This window comes from Staurois parvus, unplaced genomic scaffold, assembly GCF_062004578.1.
Source record: "Staurois parvus isolate SC_StPar_1 unplaced genomic scaffold, SC_StPar_1.0 ptg000200l, whole genome shotgun sequence".
Taxonomy (NCBI): domain Eukaryota; kingdom Metazoa; phylum Chordata; class Amphibia; order Anura; family Ranidae; genus Staurois; species Staurois parvus.
The window spans coordinates 1,170,674-1,195,660 of NW_028317996.1; positions in this window are offsets into that span (position 1 = coordinate 1,170,674).

Sequence of the window (24,987 nt, forward strand, 5' to 3'; positions counted from 1 at the left end):
TTAGACAGAGAGATTAATTCAGTAAGGGAGAAACTTACACCGTTTAAAGAGAAAGATAACTATAAGAGCGAATCAGATAGACTCAAAACACATCTGGAGGGGGTAGAGAAAGAGCAAAAATTAAAGAAAAAGAAAAAGTACCAGAGGGATTGTAAAGATTACTCTGATGGAATAGTCTTCCAATGGCAGAAGGAGTAAGAGACTCCACACGTTCCTCTCACTATTACCCCTGTACTTTCAGATAATATGAATAAACCTAGACCAATTTTAAAATATCCCCATAAAAAGACTCAATATCACAATACTAACAATACCATGACTAATCGTTCTGAGCCTATACAACGCTTACACGATGAGAATATAGGGTCTAGAGATTCTTTCTGGCATCCTAATAGCTATCCACCAGGGTATAGAAATTCCCCTCATAAAGACTCTAGGAATGGACCCCAACATTGGGACACCCCAAGAGGAGAAAGAAGGAATGATACTTTCCACGCCTCTCCTAGGCAATATTATAATAACTATTACTCTGATGGTCCCCAAACATGGAGAACTGACCACACACATTATGTGTCCCCACGTCAATATAGAGGCCACCCTAGTCAGAACAATAATAGGCCTTTTAAACCTAGTCCCCAAATTTGGAGGAATGATCATGTATACTATGCGTCTCCACGCCAGTATAAGGGCCACCCTAATCAGAACAATAATAGGTCCTTTAGACCTAGCCCCATGCGTTCTAACCACCCGCATGCACATAGGACTCCTCAAACTCCCCCTAGGCGCATTACCCATCCCAATGGTGGGAATAATGGGAATAATCATCCTAAGCAACCTTTTTTAGGAGAAGGCAAGGTGAGAAAAAGGAAGGACACAGAAGAGGGAGACGAGGAGGGAGAAGATTGCACAGACATAAGCAAGAAAAGAAGGATTTAGTTGGCAAAGGTTATTTAACCTTAGTAATATTGATCTTAATAATGATGAATTACGTTTGTAAGATAAGGGTTTAAAATATGCTCCTGCCAGTAAACTTGATAAATTTAAAGTTTACATGGACATACATAAATTCACCAGGCAACTATCCCTAAAAAGATTTTTTGCCAATAACCCCACCACTAACAATACGCAGGCAGACCTCTTTGTGCATTCCAATTTACGGAATGGCTCTACATATAACCCCCCTCCGCAACCCCACTCTTATGTAAATATCTTCAGAGATAAGGTTCTGAAAGAACTAGGACATTTAACTGTAAAACAACTATACAATAGGACAGGAGATATCACAGCGATGAGATCACTTCTTGAAAAGAAGGATCTAGTTATTAGACCCGCTGACAAAGGGGGAGGGGTCGTGATCCTTAATAAGTCAGATTACATCTTAGAGGTCATGAATATTTTGAGTGATCATACGACATATTCTCCACTACTTAGTGACCCACTTTCTGGTTATAAACGCACATTGAAAAAAATCGTAGATTATGGCTACGAACACGGAATCTTAAACAAAAAGGAGAAAGCTTTTCTCATCCCAATTGCACCCAAATTACCCATTTTATATATACTTCCGAAAATTCACAAGAATCCCACTAAACCTCCAATAATAAGCGGGATAGGATCCCTTTGCTCAAAGGTGGGCGAATATATCGATCATTTCCTACAACCTTTAGTAGTACAAACGCCTGCTTACCTTAAAGACACCAAACAGGTACTCAATCTAATTAAAGATTTTACAACATCAGCAGATACATTTCTTGTGACGGCAGACGTCGCCTCATTATATACTAACATCAAACATGGTGACGGAATGGAAGCAGTTGACTATTACTTATCACATCATAGTAATTTGCCGGCTATACAAAAAGAATTTATTCTCAAATTGCTTGATTTTGCAATGACCAACAACTATTTTTGGTTTAATAAGACCTATTATTTGCAGATCAAAGGTGTAGCTATGGGGGCCAAGTTTGCCCCCAGTCTCGCTAATCTTTTCATGGCGAGATGGGAGGAGGACATCATTTACGCCAGAGATTGGCCTGAGTTGGCACTCTATGGGCGATATATTGATGATGTCCTCCTCCTATGGAATGGCAGTGAGGAATCACTTGTGAATTTTTTTGGAACATTAAATAACAACACACATAATATAAGTTTAACATATGTGTACAGTAAATTGCAAATAAACTTCCTTGATCTCACACTTTCTAACGTAGAAGGAAAGATAATTACGGAGTCTTTTTTCAAATCCACGGATCGTAACAGCTATATCCCTACGCACAGCTGTCACCATCCTTCCTGGTTAGCGAACATTCCACGGGGTCAATTCACCAGGATATGACGTAACTGTACCAGCCTGGACATGTATTATTCCCAGGCCATGATCTTGAAAGAAAGATTCATGGAAAAGGATTACAGCAGCAGTAGTCTGATGGAAACAATACAGTTGGTTGCAGACTCCAATAGGGATATTATGCTACAGGATAACCGCAGACCTATTCAAACTAAAGTCTGCCCATTTGTTACTACTTATAATATACAGCATAAAGCTATCAGTGGGTTGATTAAGAGAAATTAGGACATTTTACTTACTGATCCGGTTCTGAGTAACATCTTGCCTGAACGACCTGAAATTATGTTTAGGAAAGCTGTGTCTATTAGGCATAATTTAGCACCCAATGTGATAGACCCCCCAGCTCGTATCTCTCTTTTTTCCGATATGAAAGGGTTTAGTCCATGTAACAGGTGTGTGATTTGTAGATGTGATAATACTAGGAAACGCAGGATCACTGAGTTTACATCACACACAACAGGTAGAACTTATGTTATTAAGAATTTTATTTCCTGTTACAGTAGATATGTTGTCTATCTACTTCAATGCCCCTGTTTAAAACAGTACGTGGGACGCACCACAAGGCGGTTAAGGGATCGCTTGCGAGAACATGTGGCAAACATCAGAAAAGGGTACAAGGATCATTCCTTATCAAACCATTACAGAACACATCATAACATGGATCCCACCTCCCTCAAGTTTACTGCTATTGATGTTGTCACCCCCCATTGGAGGGGTGGGAATAAAACACGTGCGGTGTCCCAGGCAGAAACAAGATGGGTATATGAGCTGGGAACTTTATACCCTTTGGGACTTAACATTGAAATTGACGTCAATAGTTTTATTGCTAATAGCTGGTTATAGTGCAACACTATCCCTATTATCTTCCTTGGTCCAGGTTTATTCCTCCTACTTTTTCATTATTAGGGATATGTCTTTGCGGGTGACGCCTTTTCATATTCATTTTTATTACTTCATATTTTTTATTTTTCTTCCTCTTTTGTTTTTTTTTTTTTGGTTACTTTTAATGGTAATATGACCCAGGCTCTTATTATGATACAATTAATGGTTACTGTGAAGCAATTAAAATTAAAATTAATCATTATAACCATTTATGGCGGTTTCTCAGTGCTAAATATGAATGCTGAGTTATCTCTTGACGTGCAGGGAATTTATATTTGTATTTTTAAATACTTTTATTTGTATTTAAAATATGTCAGTAATATTATCATAGTTCTTGATATGGACTTTAAATGGAGATTTTTCTCCTATATATTTTATATTACATTTTATATGTGTGCACCTGCTATATTCATATTGTCCACTAGTCATTTTATATTGGGCACTTACCTGTATATTTGTGAATACTGATCATTATTGTGTGACATAATGTGAATAAGTAAGATAATATATTATGATGTTGCCGCCAGATTAACTGGCGCCTCTGTTTTGCATTTTTGTATTTTGATTTGGCTGCTATTTTTCCTGATCATGTTTATTGTGTACCTATTCTGACCTTCAGTAAAATGGCGCCTAAAAGTGACTCCTTGTGAGTGGTAACAGCATCATTAGATTTATGGTGTTATGCCATATGCACTATTAAAGAGTGTACTTTTTAGGTCTGGATCGGTTGGGATTGATTATGGTATGCTGTGGTGACATAGTATTGCCATGGGTGAGTAAGCTGTCTGAAATACGATTTCAGACCTATGGCAAAATGGCGCCCACGGAGCCGCACATGCGCACTGGTACCGGCCACGGCAAAATGGCGGCGCCCCTTCGCGCATGCGCGATTGCCGCATAACGCTATTTAGGGAGAGAGTTTGTCATGCTGCTGTTGGCCTCCCCTCTGATGATGTGCTGGAGCACGAAAGGCCTTAGGAGGAGCCAGCAGAGCGTGACATCTTAGCCGCCCGGAGCCACGAGGAGGCCCAGCGGCCATATTACTTTTGGTCAGTTGCACCACTCTTATCATTCACTGATCAGTGTTTTCTGCCCTGTTTTACTATTTTGGAAATAAATGTTCTTGATTTTTACTCACCTACTACACTATGGAGTTTTTTTGGCTCCTACTTGGAGCTAATTAATTTTTAGGATATCATACCTATTCTGGCCACCGGAGGGAGTTCCTCGTCTATTATTCATCTGGTCTAAAGAGGATCTCTGGATCTGGATGCTGTCCATTTTACCAAGATTGCCTGCTCCCGGATACCCATTGTACCCGCTTGATGAGTGATTTCCAGGGGTCATACTACATACTGCGCAATTTTACCGTGTGATCCTGGGCTTACTAGTTTCTATGCAAGATCCTGCGTTTATTTGCCTGGACATTATCATTTATTCATTCTTATTTATTCATTTTAATTATTGGTCACTATTTCTGTTATACATCACAGTGTGCTTTCAGATCATCTGAGACATATATGGGTTTATAGATCCTATGTCATATCTATCAGCGCCGCACCTTTTTTATATTTTTTGTGTATGTTCGAAGGTTTTGCTGTGATTGCCTTTGGGTAAATCCAGTATGTCTTGCGCTGGCAGAGACGTTTGAAATGCTCTGCCATGGAGGATAATTTTGAAATATGTTCTAAAACCCATAATGAAAGCCCTATAATGGACTTTTGATGGTGTTCAAGAAACTGTCTGGGGACACTATGTTTGTCTGATCCAGCTTCTATGTTCACCGAAGCATTTTTTTAAGGTTCTGATCGTTCTTCTTACATAAAATAATCCACAGAAGCAGGTCAAACAATAAATGACGTATTCCGTGGAACAGTTGTAGAACTCTTTAATAGGATAATGAAAAACTGAAAGAAATAACTTGCTCCTCTGTGTACAATCTTCCTCTTATGAATCACCACTGGACCTTCACAAACGGCACCCGATTTCAGTACAGCCAACTCTGTGGACAAAACTCGACAACCACAAAGTAGACCATAGTGCAGTAGGCTTCTTTAAAAGACATATATTTATTAAAGCATATTAACTTACATGATAATAGTATTAATAGTATTAAAAAAGCATAAAACAGTGGTCAGAATCAAACAATGGAGAGCAAGACCCTGCCTGTCAGAACGGTGTAGGAGCGCTGACGCGACTCTTCCCCATGCATATCATCACAGACCACGTGATGCACTGGTACATACCAATCAGGGGGATGAGTGTCATTTTAGGTTGAGTTTCTGGGATTCATTTCATCCTGCTAGTGGCTATTTTGCTTTTTATATTTCTGGCCTTCCGATACGAGACTTTTGGATGTTCTGGAATGGATGTGTGTAAAAATGGATCTTGCAACAGAATGGACCAATGCTTACGCAAGATATTTTCCATTTTCATATGCTGAATGTGGAAAGTAGTACTGCCTGGACCTTGAAGAAGGGGACATACCCCGAAAGCTTGTCCTCAAAATTGTATGTTAGTGCAAATAAAAAAAGTATCATGGACAGTACTCAATTGTTTCTGTCGCAAATGCACTAATACGGCTACAGTCACCTCAAGCAAATTGTAATAATGTTGAAATGCATTTTTAATGAGAGGAGTGGGATATCCTTTGTCCAATAATTTTTTAGCTAGAATTTCACCCTGTACGATGTAGTCATCTTCCCTAGTACAGTTGTTCCTGAGTCGACAATAATGGCTTTTTGAGATGTTCCTAACCCACCTAGGATGGTGGCAACGCCGATAGTGAATATATGTGGGCTTGACATAATGTTTGGAAAAAATCTTGCCATCCTCATGGCAAAGATATAGATCTAAAAACGCTATGAGGATCTTGCACATAGGTAAAGGATAATCCTAAGTGATTATGATTACAGTGCTGTACAAATTGATCAACTGTGTAGGAGGGACCATCCCATATGGAGAAGGAGTATGCATATACATTACTGTCAGTATGGAGTGTTGAACCTTTAAAGAAGTTTCAATGAGCTCCCTGGTAATCCAAAATGTCATTGATGCTGGAACTCACACCACACCAGTTGATGGGGGTTGAGAGGTAGCTTCCTAATGTACCATTTAACTGCTGAGGAGATGAGGGGTTTGGAAAGTGTTTCTTGTTCAAACATTTTATTGAATTTTTCCAAAGCCTGTAACAAAATACATGTGTAAAAAAAAGGAGAACATGTCGCCCACAGGCCAAATGAAAATGTTGTACAAAAACATACAACAGGGAACCATAGTTAAACATAAGGGAATAATGCAATACAAAGGAAGGTAAAACATGATTATGGTCTAAATAGGGAGTTCTGCTTCCAAGAACTACATGAAGGTCCCATGCAAGGCGAGGGGAGCAAAGTGGTAGTGAGTAGAAAAGAAGAGGGGAAGAAAAGAGGAGATGGGGGGGGGGAATAGAGGAGGGGGAGGAGGAATGTGTGACTTCTGGAAAAGAAGAGGCAATCTTGGGACCGGACCGATGTAAAGGTTGGCACATAAGACCACCATAGGGCTAGACTGGGGGATGTGGAAAGTGTTTAATTGTATATAGTGTTGGACTTGGGATGGGTTGGTATATCATTTGCCGAACTGTGATATACTTATAGGTCTAAAAATGATCTGTACTTTTACTGCTGGAAGGGAATGTAGTTATTTAATTGTTTCTATAAAGGGTTTACGTATATGGTAAAGTTTTTTCTGTTTCCGTAGGCCATACTGATCCTCACTCCCACCCACACACATTACTGAATACTGAGTGCTATAAGCGTGGCTGTCAACAAGTAAGTCCCCCAAGCCAAATCCTCTATTCATTTATTTCCACCACGTGCTACTTCACAACCCACTCCCTGGAATCTTATTTCATCCTGTGTACTTACAAGTACTTACAATTTAGCTATCCAATACATTTGTAATGTTTAAATTATAATGGAGCCACAATATAAGAATTTATTCTAATAATCACAACATGTGATTCTGTTGGAAACGTCTTTACTAAATCAACACAATGGGCTTGATTCACTAAAACTGAAGAGTGCAAAATATGGTGCAGTTGTGTATGGTAGCCAATCAGCTTCTAACTTCAGCTTGTTCCATTACGTTTTGACAAAAAAACCTGGAAGCAGTTTGGTTACTATGCAGAGCTGCACCAGATTTTGCACTCTCCAGTTTTAGTAAATAAACCCAATGTATAATTTTATGCAAGTTTTTTTTTTAAATGTAGACCAGCTATTACAAATAATATACTGTATTATGTTTTAACTTTCTGATAGAAATGTCGTTATTAAGTCAGCATATTGTGCACTTTTATACAAGAGTTATTATTTATTATAGATTACATACTGTATTATACAACATGTTTCACACTTTTTTGCATCATCACCATTCATTTTCACCATCTTGATTACTGCTAAGCAACAAACATCTTGTTTTCATATGAGCCTATTTGTATACTTACCTTTCTCTGTATTTCTAATTTTAATTAAAATTTTTACTTCTATTTGCAAACTTCCTTCTTGCTATGTCTGTGTTCATACTTGATATTTGAAGATGTTAGTGCCTGGCATGAAACATGTCATATTGGTGGTTAACAAAGAAAACTGTACAAAGACTTGAATCTTGGGCCTTTTTCTTGCAAACATCCAGTAGTCTGTGTTCATACACTGCAGAGATCAAGAAGTGCCACTGCTATGACACTTCTCATTTTTTTCAAAACTCAGCCAAGCAAAATCTCTTCTTAAGGTGGTCATAGATATCGCTTGATTCTCACACTTATGCAGGCCATAGACGGGTCGTTTATTGGCTGAATTTTCGTCCACACGAAAAATCGGCCGATATTGACGCTGTTAGTGGGGCAATGCCATCGGCCATTTTTCGTGGATCTTCTCATTTCTTTTTATTGGTCATGCTGGAAAATCCACAAAAAACGGATGTTTTTTGTAGACATTGGTGGCAGCATTGGCAACAGCATTGACTGATTTTTCGTTTATCGGCCAACAATTCGGCCGATAAATGGCCCGTCTATGGCCTGCATTACACCTGAACATCTTGAAGCACTGAACTGAGGGAAATAGTAACATGCTAAAGTGCATGAAGACATTAGATAACTCCTTATCCATTATTTTCTTGCTAGGCCTGCCAATGGTTCAGTGTTGATGGTGTAGCAAACAAAAGCTCTGATTGCTATCTAAAATAAATAATCAGGCAATTGCCAGATTGATTCACCCCCAGCACTAGGATTGTCTTTACATTGTTCCCCTTCCTCCCCCTTATTCCATAAATAGAAGCACAGGAAAGCTTCTGTTTAGTGGAAAGCTTGGCCCAGGGAGCACCACTGGATGATCTTTCCCATCCTAGTGTTTTTTAACGTTATGGCCAGATTAAAATATGTTTTATAATTGTTATTTTTTTTCCTCAAAATATGATCATTCTGGGAGTAATATGACATGCTTTCCTTTTTTCATAGACATAAATTAACATGGTTAAGCAATGCATCCAGTTAAATGTTCTGCTTCATAATCTGTACGAGGTATATAGATGAACTAGATAAATGTTACATTATAAATTTGGGTCTGGCCAATCATAATTACTATGTCATTAAATAAGTTAAGTCTGCTAATATCTTCATTTGTACATATTTACTTATTTTGCTTCAGCGCCTAAATGATCTCAGTGTGAAGAAAAACCATCAATTTATAGAGTGGATTGCAAAACAATAAACCAGAAATAGATAGGTCGGGAGAATATGTTGTGCTAGCTAAAAATGGTATGATTGATCAAAACAAAAATGTATGTAAAATAATCTAGACTTTCTAGTATGAAAACTTACATATTATACTAAAAATACAATTTTTTATATCAATACCACTTTGATTTTGTAGTGTATTAGTTTTTATTCTTTGAATGTTTATAGAATATTCAATGAATGTTCATGGAATCTTCCCACAATCTCTCTATGGCCATCTTTGCTACAGTTTTCCTGTTTTTTTTTTAAAGAAATAATATAATAGACTGTATGTTTTAATGTAATGTATGCCTCATAGCATAACTTATGCCTGATTATTAAATCAGCTGTATTTAAATGTTTGTATCTTTGTTCAATAAAGGCGTTAGTGGTCAATATAATAAAACAATATTTCCAAAATCTTACATTAAGGAAGTTAATGAAGAGTCTAATGTCATTCTGTATATTTTTTGCTATACCCACCAATTGATGTTCTTATCTGAATGTGCATTTTAATTACTTCTGTTGACCTAAGCTAGAAGCATAATTAATCAGTCTACAATTATTTGTACAAGACAAGGTGACAGAAGCTCTACAATTGAAAAGTATGTAAAGTAGCAATTTGTGTTGGCAATTTCAAAGTGTTTATCATAGGAAAAAAACATTTTTAGATTCAATGGGATTTTATTTGTTTTCAATAAAGTACATATATAACTAAATATTGGACACTCAACAGTATATGCTTGTATGGGACAATGCTCATTTGACAATAACGGTAATTACGCAGAGTGCATATACTTGTTGAAACACAGCATTGTACAAGATAAGGTGACAGAAGCTCTGCAGTTGAAAAGTATATAAAGCAGTCATTTGTGTTGGCAATTTCAATGTGTTTATCATAGGAGAAACACTTTTTTAGATTCTGTGGGTTCACCTGTCGCCCGATCAGCAGTGCACCTGTCACCCCTCAGTGTACCCATCGACTATCAGTGTACCTGTTGCCCATCAATGCCCATGAGCAGTGTATCTGTTGCCCATCAGTGACCATCAGCAGTGCACCTGTCACTCATCAGTACCCATCAATGTATCTCTCACCCATCAGTGCACCTGTCACGCATCAGTGCCCATCAGCAGTGCACCTGTCACTCATCAGTGCCCATCAGTGTATCTCTCACCCATCAGTGCACATGTCACCCATCAGTGCCCATGAGCAGTGCACCTGTCACCCATCAGTCCCCATCAGTGTATCTCTCACCCATCAGTGCACATGTCACCCATCAGTGTCCATCAGCAGTGCACCTGTCCCCCATCAGTGCCCAGCGGTGCACCTGTCACCCATCAGTGCCCATCAATGTACCTGTCACCCATCAGTGTACCAGTCACCCATCAGTGCCCATCAGCAGTGTACCTGTCACCCATCAGCAGTGCACCTGTCACACATCATCCATCATTGCCACCATCAGCAGAGTACCATCACACAGCCACCATAAGCAGGGTACCGTCACACAGCCATCATCGGCAGTCTACCTGTCACAGAGCCAGGCATGTAAAAAAAAGTTTACACTAGTGAGGAGGCATTCAAAATTCTAAGTATGATGGATGAGAGCAATGGGAGCTCTCACTGTCCAATTCTGATTCAGTGAACCAATTGAAAGTAGTGGATCAGTTACTGAAGAGGAAAGGGTCCCTCCTAAAAGGATACAGTGCTCTAAAAACCAGGCAGCCACCAGCAGCACCATACACCCCAATGGCCAATCAGCAAACGCCAATGGTGCTAGACCCATAGATGAAATACTCAGTACCAGCACTGGAATATTCCATCAACCCCCCAGATTTAGGGCCCAAACATACCTCCCAGATGCTCTTGCCAACCCATTATGGCTGCCCTCCAATTCAGAATCAGCATGCATTCTCCCTTTCACTGCACATTCAGGTGTGCAGGCCAACCCTGAAAATTTTTCAGAAATTGATTTTTTTATTTATTTTTGCTCGACACTTTACTTCAGTTTACTGTGGACCAGAAAAACCTTCATGCCACATGATTCATTACTAACAACCCCAGTTCATTCAATGCCCATCCATTTTAACAGAGACCTCTTACATTGGAAGAATTTAAGTTATTTTTGGGCCTCACCCTTAACATGGGGCTTACAAAAAAAATGCATACTGGTTCACACACTCAATCCACCACATGCCAATGTATTCTGTTGTAATGCCCAGGTCACACCATGAGATGGTTGTGCAATTAGTTCATTTCAGGGACAATACCAAGTACCCTCCCTGAGATCATGCCAACTATGACAAATTATACAGAATTCACCCAATTCTTAATTTTTTTCCCAAAGATTTGCTGAACTTCTTGTTCGCGATAAAAACGTATGTGTAGACGAATCCCTTGTCCACTTCACTGTCCGGCTAGGAATTAAGCAATATATTCCCAGTAAAAGGGCCAGATATGGAGTAAAGCTCTATAAGCTTTGTGAAAGATCCACGGGATATGTATGTGTTCCGTATATATGAAGGCAAAGATTTACAGCTCCAGCCCCCTGAGTACCCAACCTACATTGGAACAAGTGGAAAAATTGTGTGGGAGCTGGCTTATCCACTTTTCCAAAAAGGTTATCACTTTTACCTGGACAATTTTTATACCAGTCGGCCCCTTTTCTGACACCTGTACTATAAGGAAACCTTGGCCTGTGGTGCCTCCCAAAAAAACATGCTACAAAGGGGGGAATTAGCAAGCCTAAGAAATGATGAAGTGCTGGCCTTGAAGTGGAAGGATAATAGAGAGACGTTTACATCCTGTCCACCATCCACAATGACACCTCGGTGGAAATTGCTGGAAGACATGGTCCCATCCTGCTGCCTGTACTGACCTGGAACGATGATCTCCTCAAACCACAGGTAACACTGTTCAACAGGTAAAAAGATTTGGGCATAAAATTAGCTAATCTTACATAATTTTGGGGTGCTGAAAACGAAAATGACACTAAAAAATGTTGATTGGCTCTAGTTTCCATGATATATTCACCCATCTAATGACCAAAGCCATTCAAAATTATGATGCAACTTCAGCTGCATATTGCGCAATTGATACTGGTGACCAATAGAAAATTGCATGTATACTGAGATGATGCAATATTAGCCTTTAATTGCATCACTTCACTGCATAAAAGCTGCAGTATCTGTAGCTGATTGTAGTTCGACAGCGTCTTTACATTTCGTTTTATGCTTATATAGGCTACTCAGTAATGCCTCGAACTTGTGTGAATAAAGCAGATAATTTCTGCTATATCTGCAGAAAAATAACTTTTATCTCACAAAAAAGGAGGATAACAGGAATGATTAAGAAAGCCTACAACTTGTATTTTGGCTGCAAGATAGGAGACCAGGACAAGAGCTGGGCACCACATATATGCTGCAATTCTTGTGGGACGGCACTGGAGCAATGGTTGAATGGAAAAAGGCATCTATGCCTTTCGCTGTGCCAATGATTTGGAGAGAGCCAACAGATCATGTTAGTAATTGTTACTTTTGTATGGTGCCTCCAACAAAAGGGCTAAATAAGAAGAAAAAGTTGTGCACTATCCAAATATTCCATCGGCAATACGTCCAGTTCCTCATGTAGAGGGGCTACCAATTCCTAAAGCACCAGAATCCTTCGTGGTTGAGTCAAGTGAGGAAGAACCTGAAGCGTGTAGTCATCAACCGTTAACCTCACATGACCCAGACTTTCTTCCATCCACACCCACTGAACCACACCTCATTACACAAGTGGAATTGAGCGATCTTATCAGAGACCTGGATCTTCCGAAAAACAAGGCAGAGCTTTTGGGGTCAAGACTACAACAGTGGAATCTCCTAGCAAGTGATGTTCGTACATCTTTCTACCGTCATCGTCAGAAAGATCTGATCCCATTCTTCGTCCAGGAAGGTGATATTGCTGTATGTAACAATGTTCATGGTTTAATCTCAGCCATCGGCGTATGCTATGATCCCGATGAGTGGAGGCTGTTCATTGATGCTTCAAAGGCGAGTCTTAAAGCTGTTTTGCTCCATAATGGCAATAACTGCCGTCAGTTCCAGTTGCTTATGCAGTTTCAATGAAACGCATGAAAACTTGAAAGAGCTTTTAAGGTGCATCAACTATGATGAACATCAATGGTCGATTTGTGGTGACCTGAAGGTGATTGCTATCCTACTTGGACTTCAAGGTGGATATACTAAGTACTGCTGCTTCCTCTGTGAGTGGGACAGTCGTGCGAGAGAAATGCACTATGCCAAAAGAGACTGGCCATTACGCCAGTCATTGCAGCCTGGAGAAAAAAATGTTAACTATCCAGCACTTGTAGACAGCAATTAGATCTTATTACCTCCATTACACATCAAGTTGGTAATAATGAAAAACTTTGTTAAGGCAATGGACAAGAATAAAGCAGGTTTCAAATACCTGATTAGCAAATTTCCAGCACTTAGTGCTGCAAACATAAACGAAGGAGTCTTTGTTGGGCCACAGATTCGTAAACTTATTCATGATGATGAGTTTCTTTCTCTGTTGCGTGGAAAGGAAAAGGCTGCCTGGACAGCATTTGTATCAGTGACATCAAATTTTCTTGGAAACAATAAAACACCAGACTACAAGAAAGTGGTAGAAAAACTCATCCAGACTTACAGAAATCTGGGTTGCAACATGTCTCTAAAAATTCATTTTCTACATTCGCATCTGGATTTTTTCCCACCAAACTGTGGAGCAGTGAGTGATGAACACGGAGAGCGCTTCCATCAAGACATTGCAGCTATGGAAAGAAGATATCAAGGTAAATGGAGCCCATCAATGCTTGCTGACTATTGCTGGACAGTTGTAAGAGATAGCCCTTTCCTCGAATACAAGAGAAAAGCCAAGAGAAGCAAAACCGACACAAACTGAAGACAAAACTAGTGAGAATCCTAAGTATTAAAATGATTCAACTTAGCTTATGGCTATAATTTTTCTTGGTAATCCTATGCAATATATTATGCCATTTAGGCTTTGTTATGTAGTCAATATCACTTGCTTTATATTTGTGGAAAGACATCTATCTATATAATTATTGTGCATTATGTAGTCATTACGCCTATAGTAGAAAACTTTCTGTTTACAGAAAAACTAGAGCCAATTGACAAATTTCATTGTTATATTTGAACTCAGAATGTGAAATTCATTAAGAAATGGATCCTTTTGTTTCCAAAACTGGCAAAAAATAAAAATTTGTTGAACAGTGTAATCGTTTGTTTACATTGTTTTCTCTACAGTGTTTGTTGATTTTTGTGATACACTTGTTGCAATGTGGGACACATAATCTGTACAAATATTGAAAAGGTCTTACACATGTGGTATCCCCATAATCAGAAGGAGTAGCAGGATGTATTTTGGGGTGTAATTATTGGTATGCCCATGCTGTTTGTTAGATATGTCTTATAGATTGACAACTTTGTGTTAAAAAATACATTTTCATTTTCTTTCCACATTTTCCGAAAACTTGTGGAACAAAATGAAACGTTCAAAAGACTCATTATGCCTCACAAAAAATACGTTGGAGTGTTTGCTTTCCAAAATGGGGTAATTTTGTGGGTGGTTCCACTGTCTTGGTGCTCCAGGGCCTTCAAAAACATGTGGTATCCCCATACTCAGAAGGAGTAACAGAATGTGTTTTTGGGATGTAGCTGAAAGTATGCATATGCTGTGTGAGAGAAATAACTAGAGATGAGCGAATTATTCAAAAATTCGATTCGGCTGATTCGCCAAATTTGCGGGAGAAATTCGATTCGATGCGAATTTATTCGCTGCAAATTTAACTTATTAAAAGGGTTTCTAGGCTTCAGAGAGCCTTTATATTAGTGCAGAACACTGTACCTTTAATTTAAATGCCCTTGGAGTCTGCTGGGGAAGAGAAATAATACTGTCAGTCAGTATGACATGCAGATGAGTGCCGTCGATCTTAGAATCACTGCACACTTCACTCATTTGGGCAGTCACGGGGCACAACGAAGAAGAAGAAGAATGAAAAGAAGAAGAAGAAGAATGAAAAGAAGAAGAAGAAGAAGAATGAAAAGAAGAAGAAGAATGAAAAGAAGAATGAAAAGAAGAAGAAGAAGAATGAAAAGAAGAATGAAAAGAAGAAGAAGAAGAATGAAAAGAAGAAGAAGAATGAAAAGAAGAAGAATGAAAAGAAGAATGAGAAGAATGAAAAGAAGAAGAATGAAAAGAAGAAGAATGAAAAGAAGAATGAAAAGAAGAAGATTGAAAAGAAGAATGAAAAGAAGAAGAAGAAGAATGAAAAGAAGAAGAATGAAAAGAAGAAGAAGAAGAATGAAAAGAAAAAGAAGCAGAATGAAAAGAAGAAGAAGAATGAAAAGAAGAAGAATGAAAAGAAGAATGAAAAGAAGAAGAAGAAGAATGAAAAGAAGAAGAAGAATGAAAAGAAGAAGAAGAATGAAAAGAAGAAGAATTAAAGTACAGCAAAAAGTGTATCTGCAGAGAGCTCCGCTATTTCTGACAGTTCTCTGACAGTTCCTTCACATTTACAGCGGTTGAAACATTGTATCTATTTATTTCCGAATAAAAACATCTGTATCCTAAATGGAAACAAATAGATACAATGTTTCAACCGCTGTAAATGAACTGTCAGAAATAGCGGAGCTCTCTGCAATGACACTTTTGCCGGCTGATCGGGAAAAATTCGATTCGTGCACCCGAAGTTTGCTAAAATTCGGATTCGATGCGAATCGAATTTTTCCTGATATATTCTAAACGAATTCCACTTCGCCAGGTTCGATTCGCTCATCTCTAGAAATAACATGTTAATATGACAATTTTGTGGAACAAAAAGAAAATCTTCATTTTCAATAGAATTGTGGGAAAAATTACAACTTCAAAAATCTCACTATGCCTCTTACTAAATACCTTGGACTGTCTACTTTCCAAAAAGGGGTCATCTGGATGGTATTTGTGCTGTCCTGGCTTGTTAGTGTCTCAAGAAATGAGACAGGACATCTGTACATCAGGTGTGATCAACTTTCAATGATTGGTACCATAGCTTGTAGACTCTATAACTTTCACAAATACCAAATAATATAGACAGATTTAAGTTATTTTTTACCAAAGAAGTGTAACAGTATAAATTATGGCCAAATGTATGAAGAAACATTTGCATTTGTATTTGCAACATTTTACAAAAGAAACAAAGAAAAATGAGTTTTTTGGCAAATTCTTTGGTCTTTTTTCATTTATAGCACAAAAAATAAAAAACCCAGTGCTGATTAAATACCACCAAAATAAAGCTCTATTTGTATGAAAAAAAGGACAAAAATGTCATATAGGTGCAATGTTGCATAACTGAGAAATTGTCAGTCAAAGTAAGACAAAATTGGTCTGGGCAGGAAGGGGGTGTAAGTGGCCAGTAGGCAAGTGGTTGCCCTCCAGAGGATTTACCCCCCTTCCTGACCAGGCCATTTTTTGCGATACGGTGCTGAGTTACTTTAACTGACAATTGCATGGTTATGCAACGCTGCACCCACATGAAGATTACATCCTTTTTATCCCACAAATAGAGCTTTCTTTTGGTGGTATTTGATCGCCTGTGCGTTTTTTTATTGTTTGCGCTATAAACAAAAAAAATCAACAATTTTGAGAAAAAAACAATATTTTGGACTTTTTGCTATAAAACATGTCCAGTAAAAAAAAATAAAAAAATCTAATTTCATTATAAATTTAGGCCAAAATGTATTCTGCTACATGTCTTTGCTAGAAAAAATACCAATACGTGTAAATTAATTGGTTTACATGAAAGTTATAGCATTTACAAATGGCAGTATAGATACTGGATTTTTTTTTTTACTAGTAATGGCAATGCTCAGTGACTTATAGTGGGACTGCTGGGCATTCTGACACTAGGGGGAACTGATTTGTTGTCACTTCCCCAGTGACACCAATATAGTGACCAGTGCTAATAAAAAGCACTGACACTGTACTAATGGCACTGGGCAGGAAGGGGTTAGCATCTGGGTCAATCAAAGGGTTAACTGTGTGCTGTTTTACTATGTGGGCTGTGTCTGTGTTTCACTGTAAGCACACTGCTTTGTATGGCTATGCTACATAGAGCGATACAAAGCAGTGTGCATGAGCTGACGGGAGAGATCTGTATTGTTCACATACAGGTCTCTCCCCTGTCGGAGATACTCAGCGATCACCAGGTGCCGGTGAGTAGTCACCAGTCAGGATCTGGTGATTGACAGCCGAAGCTGCGAATGGCAGCACGGGTAGGGGACGTGCACATGGCTCATGCACGCCCCCTACCCGGAGCTGCAAAATCACATATATACATGATTTTACACACCCCTGTCACCCTGTAGCAGTATTTCTGCTATAGGGTGGAGGGAAAGCAGTTATTATGACAATATGTTTATGCTACAAGATATTGCAGCCCACTATAATATTTATAAATAAATGTTGTACGTTCAATTCCAGATTTGCATCCTACACTTGTTTTTCTGATGGTTCTTCTGCTTCCACATATCATCAGAATCTGTGCATTTGTGTTATTTTGGGAAAATATACAGATTAATTTGTTTATCACTGTTCACAGTGGCTGCTGTGTGAATAAAATCTGTAGTGTGACTACAGGCTTCATTTATAAATTCATTGTAGCATTACCACAATGGACTGCATTGTAGTAATCATTTAAACTGCACATAAAGTCAACTTTAAGGGTAAAAGAAAAAATTTCAATAAAATCCCTACTACTTAAAGCTTTATTAGCCAATATTGAGCTTTAATTAATTAATCTTTACCTTCAGCTAATCCCCTCTCTGTTTTATTATTCTATGTAAATGTTTCTTTTCTGTTCATTTATAAAACCCTTTATTTCATTAGTTAATACCTTTTATCTCATTTTCCCCCTATTTACCAGTTAGTTCCTTTAAAATCATTAAACTCATTGATAGAAAATAAAAGACAATCCTGACTAAATCAATACCCCACTTCCAAAATAGGTCATTAGCACTTATGTATAATAAGAATAAATAATAAAGTGATTGATAAATCCACAGATGGCTTGGGACAGAGAGAAGGCAAATTGATAAAATACCTTTTTCAGCTCTGTGTATGCAAAAGGAAAATGTGGGCGCTCAAGTCCATAATAGGGATAGCACTGACATTGCCACAAAAGAGGCACAATGGCTCAAAATTGGTATAGTCCAGAAACATTTAGATAAACAAGGTAAATAAAACACCTGGACCAGATGACATACACTTGTGTGTCCTAAAAAAAGTTATGTTATTTAAAAAGCAATTGTTTTATTTTTAGAGGTACTGCTTCAGTGGCACAAGGCCATCATAATGTCCATATTTAAAAAGGGATCAAAATCTTTACCAAGTAACTACAGACCTGTTAGTTTAACTTCTATAGTGAGGAAGATACTCGATAATTTGATAAAACACTACATAGAAGAGTTTTTGCTACAAAGCAATAGTTAGCATGGAAAAAAAAATCTGATTTCAGAGGAAGCAAGCATACACTTAGACAAACGTGTGGCTGTGGATATAGTGTACTTGAGCTTTGCAAAAGTAATTGACACAGTCCCCACAGATAGATAATGGGTAAGTTAAAGTCTATAGGGTTAGAAAAATCAATTTGTAAATCGATAGAAAACTGGCTAAAAGACTGTATTCAGACAGCATTGATTAATGATTTATACTCTGAATAATCTAAGGTTATGAGTTATGTACCCCAAGATTCACTTTTGGTACTCTTACTTTTTAATCTATTTATAAATCATAAAAAGTTTGGGATTAAAAGTACAATTTCTGTTTTTGAAAATGACACCAAGTTATGTAGTGGTATAATGTCCTCAGGATGTTTGCAACCTACAAGCACACCTTACTGCAATGTTAGGTTGGTGAACTTTGTGGCAGATGATGTTTAATGTTGTTAAAAGTTATGCACCTGGGGCTAAAAGCATGCATGCATTATACATCTCAAAAAGAGTACAGCTTGGGAAGTCAATGGTCAAGAAGGATCTGGGTGTTTTGGTAGATCATAGACTTAATAAGAGCATACAATGCCAAGCTGCAGTTTCTATACCTCTTTAAATATATTCTTGTATTAAATGTAGTATAGACTCCAGATAGAACAAGATATAATTTTACCCCTGTACAAAGCATTAGTAAGACAACATCTGAAGTATATAGTTTTGTTTTGAGTACCAGTTCAAAACAAGGATATTGGGGAACTAGAGAAAGTGCAAAGAAGGGCAATAAAACTGATAAGAGGCATGGACAAGTTCAACTATGAGGAAATATTAGCTGAACTGAATTTATTCAGTTTATGATCACTATTTATAAATACATATGTAGTCCATATACTGAACAAAGTGCAGAGTTATTGTTATTCACCATAGGCCATTACAGAGGACAAGGAGAACTCTTTAAGTCTAGAGAAAAAGAGATTTAACCTACACATATGGAAAGGCTTCTTCACAGTAAGAGTTGTGAAAATGTAGAATAGACTTTCCCAAGAAATAGTACTAGTCAGCTCAATAGATTGTTTTTAAAAAATGCTGGGTACATTCCTAGTTGCACAAACTATACTGTAACTAGATATTAACATTTATAGGTCAAATTAAAACTGACAGGAGTCAAAGCACCACATCTACACAAACTACACAAAAAGGGGAAAAGGCTCAAAGGGCTGGGATTTTTAAGATGCCAATGTAGAACATTAAACCAATTTTAAAATGGACAATTTTTATTCAGTAGTACAAACAATGTTAAAAAGACATCAACATGTTAAAATCAATTAAAACATATATTCTCATCAACAAAACTAAGATTTGGTATCCTTGAAGGTGCTACATGTTGTTCAATGCTGATTGCTTTGGTGCAGTAATCTCAACATGTTTCACCTATTTAGGCTTCTTCAGGAGATACAATATATAAAACCATAACACAGCTGTATCAAAATAAGCATACAAACTATTAACTTGACAATACAAAAAGAATATCAGAAATCATAATCAGTTCAGAAGTTTGATAGAGGGCATCTCACAAACCAAAGCACCATAAATCAGACATGGAGGATAATGAAGATTTCTCTAAGGAGGGCTATTTACCCAGAAATAATGCCCAACGTATGACATCATGACACTAGGCCCACATGCCCAACTCTACCCTGCGTGTCTCCATCATGCACATGCATGCATTACAGGACTGTAGTCACCACTCCAAGAGCCCACCTGCGCATTGCAGTCAAGCAACAGGGTAGAGACAGGCGGAAACCCAGCGTGCCACCCTGAGGGAGAAAGGGCTTGAAAATGGAGGTAAAAGGCACTTAGATGGAGAATGTTAAAAGAGCCATCAAAGCTAACCACAACCTAGTCAATCCCCCAGGGAGGGGGGAGGTGAGAGGGGCCAAAATGAAAAAAAGTCGGAGAGAGGGATACAGATAAGGGGAGAGTGCATTGGGGGTGCCAAAACAAGGTACACAGTGGGCCAGTTGAGGCCACCACGGAACAATCTTGCCCACTTCAGATGCCCTGGGTGTCTGTGCAGACCTTTCCTACCCCAATGGGGGGTTTTCTCGAAGAGTAAACCCAGGCTGGGAGCACCAAAATTCAAAATTGCTGAAAAAGCACACAAAATAGTTTTAAAAATGTATTTTAATTATCAATAAAGTATGTTAAATAATAACCTAAGCACTATGAATAAGAATTATACTACTGAATAGAAATTGTCAATTTTAAAATAGGTGTACATTGGCACCTTAAGAATTCCAGTTCTGTAAGCCTTTTTTCCCTTTTTGTGTAACATTTATAGGTAATAACACCATTAGTAGTTGATCCAGGGAATATCCAATTACCTCCTGAGGGATCAGGAAGGATTTTTTTCCCCCACTGAAGTAAATTGGATTTTTTTTTGCCTTCCTCTATCTGCCTGTGTTTTTTCTTTTATTGTTTGAATTAGATTGACTTCTGTCTTTTCATTTTTTTTTCCAGCCTGACTAATTTTGTACCTCTGTACATTTAACTCTTGTCATTCTCCAGGAGGGAGATAATGGGAGGATAATGGATAATGAGGGGAATGATCAGACCTGGTGATTACATTTATAGTCACCTCTTCACTATGAAAATTTAAGAGGGCAAGATAAAAATATTATGTAACCTGGTGAAAGATTTTGTAGCTGGGGTAAAGAAGGTGAAATCAGACTCAAACCTGTAGTGGGTATATTTTGCAAATCAAAATAGCTACCCAGCAGAATAAGAAGTTGCTGAAGCAAAATAAATTGTTGATTAGATTAAGGAGTGGAGATGGCTACATTTACGGGAGGGCAAGTGGGTCTTCTGTATGAGCATAATGTCAGGGATTTTTTTTCAGCTCCTTCAGCAGTAGATAACCTTTTCTAATGACATTTAATTACTTCACATTTAAAGAGAGCATACATGAGTTACCATGGGGATGTGTGAAAAAGTGCTAAATGTATCTGAAACCCATAATATACAATAGAAGTCAAAGCAGTACCAAGGGAATATATAGACATACAGTAACAATAAGGCAGCCAATGATATCATTCACATATGTCAATACAAAGATTAGTGGAAACCTGAGATAATGAAAAGAAGGGGTACCCAAGAAGGAAGGGAAAGGGAAGGGGGGAGGGAAAAAGGATATGAGTGACTGGGGTAGAAAACAGAGACAAAAGTAAGAGAAATAGAAAATGAGAGAGAGAAAAAGGAACAAGAAAAAGAGTTTTATCTTACGGCAAGGACCCAGGCCAGTGTCATACCCAGGGGTGGACTGACAACTCATGGGGCCCCCGGGCAATAGGAGATCATGGGGCCCCTGTATCCTTGCCCAAACTCAAAAAAGCCTATGAAAAAGGTACCAGGGTCATCTCATGGGGTCCCCTACTGACCCCGGGCCCTCATGCAGTGCCCGAGTTTTCAAATGGTCAGTCCGCCCCTGGTCATACCCCTCTTTATTGACTCCTATTAGATTACTAGATTGTATGGTGCATGCATGTTTTTTGCCCCCAAATGAAGAACTTTACCTTTATCAACATTAACCACTTGCCCTCCAGAGGATATACCCCCCTTCCTGACCAGGTAATTTTTTGCGATACAGCTCTGCATTACTTTAACTGACAATTGTGTGGTCATGCAACATTATACATGAATAATGAAATGTAATGAAATGTATACATATAATGAAATTCATGTCTTTTTTTTACCACAAATTGAGATTTCTTTCAGTGGTATTTGATCACCTTTCATTGTGCTATAAACAAAAAAAGACCGACAATTTAAAAAAAAAATAATATTTTTTGACTTTTTGCCATAAAACATATCCAGTAAAAAAATGAAAAAAATCTAATTTGTTCATACATTTAGCCAAAATGTATTCTACTACATGTCTTTGCTAAAAACAAATCCCAATACATGTAAATTAATTGGTTTACTTGAAAGATAAAGCATCTACAAATGGAGGTATATATACAGGAATTTGTATTTCTTAATACTAGTCATGGTAACCCCCAGTCAGAACTCAACTATTTGAGGACGGGGGGACAGGGGTGTAAATCACCTGGTCCAGGTGCTTTATTCACCTTTATATTGCCCAATTGTTTCTGAACCATATCATTTAAAGCCATTGTGGATCATTTGGAGCTATGTCAATTATACCCCAATTATGGACTTCAGTTCCCCGATTTTCCATCTGAGCTTAAAAAGATGATGAATATATTTGCCTTCTCTTTGTTCCAGTAATTAACTCAAAACTATCTTGTAAAGGGCCTACATCAGGGGTGGGCAACTGTGGCCCTCCAACTGTTGGTGAACTACAAGTCTCATCATGCCTCTGCCTTTGGGAGTCATGTTTGTAACTGTCAGTTTTGCAATGCCTCATGGGACTTGTATTTCTACAACATCTGGAGGGCCACAGTTGCCCACCCCTAGCCTACATGCTCAGACATGAATGTTTTTATTTTTAGTATATTTTTGGGGTTCATGCTACTTTAATTTGCAACTCATCTTGTGTTTTGTAACTTTTACCTTTTACTCCCTTTGAACATCTACAGACTTTCACTAAAGGGACCCTTATTTTGGGGGAAGATTTCAATATTGACCTTGAAGCACTAGAAGATCAGCACAATTCGTGATAAGATCTCCAGTGTCAAGCTTCCTCCTCTAACCAACATACTAGGCCCAGCACCAAACTCTACACTCTCCTCCTTAGACCACGTTACCACCAAGGAAGTTACAGAACTCCTTTCCAAGGCCCACTTCACCACCTGTCCCCTGGATCTTGTCCCCTCATGACTGTTGCAGCCTCCTTCCTGCTCTATCCTAAACTCTCTAACCCACATCTTCAACCTCTTACTCTCCATGGGCACCTTTCCCTCCCCACTCAAACATGCACTGGTTACCCCCATCCTCAAAAAACCCTCACTGGACCCCACCTGGCTGAATAACTTAAGACCCATCTCCCTGTTTCCGTTTGCCTCCAAGCTTCTCGAGCGCCTTGTTCACAACCGTATGAACTGCTACCTCACCGACAGCAACCTTCTTGATCCCCGACAGTCTGGCTTCCGCCCACAACATTCCACAGAAACTGCCATACTAAAACGCACTAATGACCTACTAACTGCTAAAACCAAAGGCCATTACTCCATACTGCAGCACTACAGAATATAAACAAAATGAAAACAATATACATGAAAAGCACAAATATAACACATCAATGTGCAACAGGAAAAAAACATACACTTGCATAGAGCTGACGCCTTGTGAAGAGGATCCTCAATTGAGGGATCAATAAGTGCAATCAGTGTGTGTATCCCTTGCCAGGAATAAATAGCATGCAACTAGGTGTATTAAAGGATAAAATATGCGGAAACACCATGGGCAGCCAGATAATCAATAAATGTCCATAAAATGGAAAAAACACTCCTCATGCAGGTGTGAGCAAATTCGTGCCTTCCCCTCATGCCAGGGTGCTAGGTGTAATCCTAAACCCTGACCTCTCCTTTGGGCCCCACATCCAATCACTGGCTAAATCCTGCCGCCTCACCCTCCGCCCCTTCCTGACCAATGACACCACAAAACAACTTATGCACGCCTTGGTTATATCCTGCCTTGATTACTGCAACTCCCTCCTCCCTGGTCTACTAGTACACAGGCTGTCCCCCCTTCAGTCTATTATGAATACTGCTGCTAGACTAATACACCTTACCAACCGATCAGCGACTGCTGCCCCTCTCTGCCAATCCCTTCACTGGCTTCCCGTAACCCAATGTATAAAATTCAAAATACTAACCACAGCTTACAAAGCCATCCACAACACTGCCCCTAGCTACATCACCAACCTCATCCACAGATACCGCCCAAATCACCCACTCCGCTCCTCCCATGATATCCTCCTCTCTAGCTCCCTCATCACCTCCTTCCACAGTCACCTCCAGGACTTCTCCAGAGCCTCTCTTATCCTCTGGAACTCCCTACAACAGCATGTTCGGTCAGCCCCCACCCTGTCTGCCTTTAGGCGATCTTTGAAAACTCACTTCTTCAGGGAAGCCTTCCCTACCTCCACCTAAGAACTGTACTTGAATCACCTCCGCCAGATCATCCCACGCAGCTATCACCCCTTTTGTATCACCTCCCTCTTCCTTTAGATTGTAAGCTCCATGAGCAAGGCCCTCATATTCCTTCTGTACTGAAATGTATTGTAATTGTACTGTCTCCCTTATATTGTAAAGCGCTGCGCAAATTGTTGGCGCTATATAAATCCTGTATAATAATAATAATACTTGATACCTCTCATCAATTCTCCCTGCCCCACTCCTTACAAATACTTGGGGTGATGGCTTGGATGGTGCTGGAATCTAAGGTAGATATTACTTGTTATGGCAATTGATTAATTCCAAACCAACTATAATTCTATTATACTTGTGGTGAGTCAGGGTGGTATGTGGGCTGC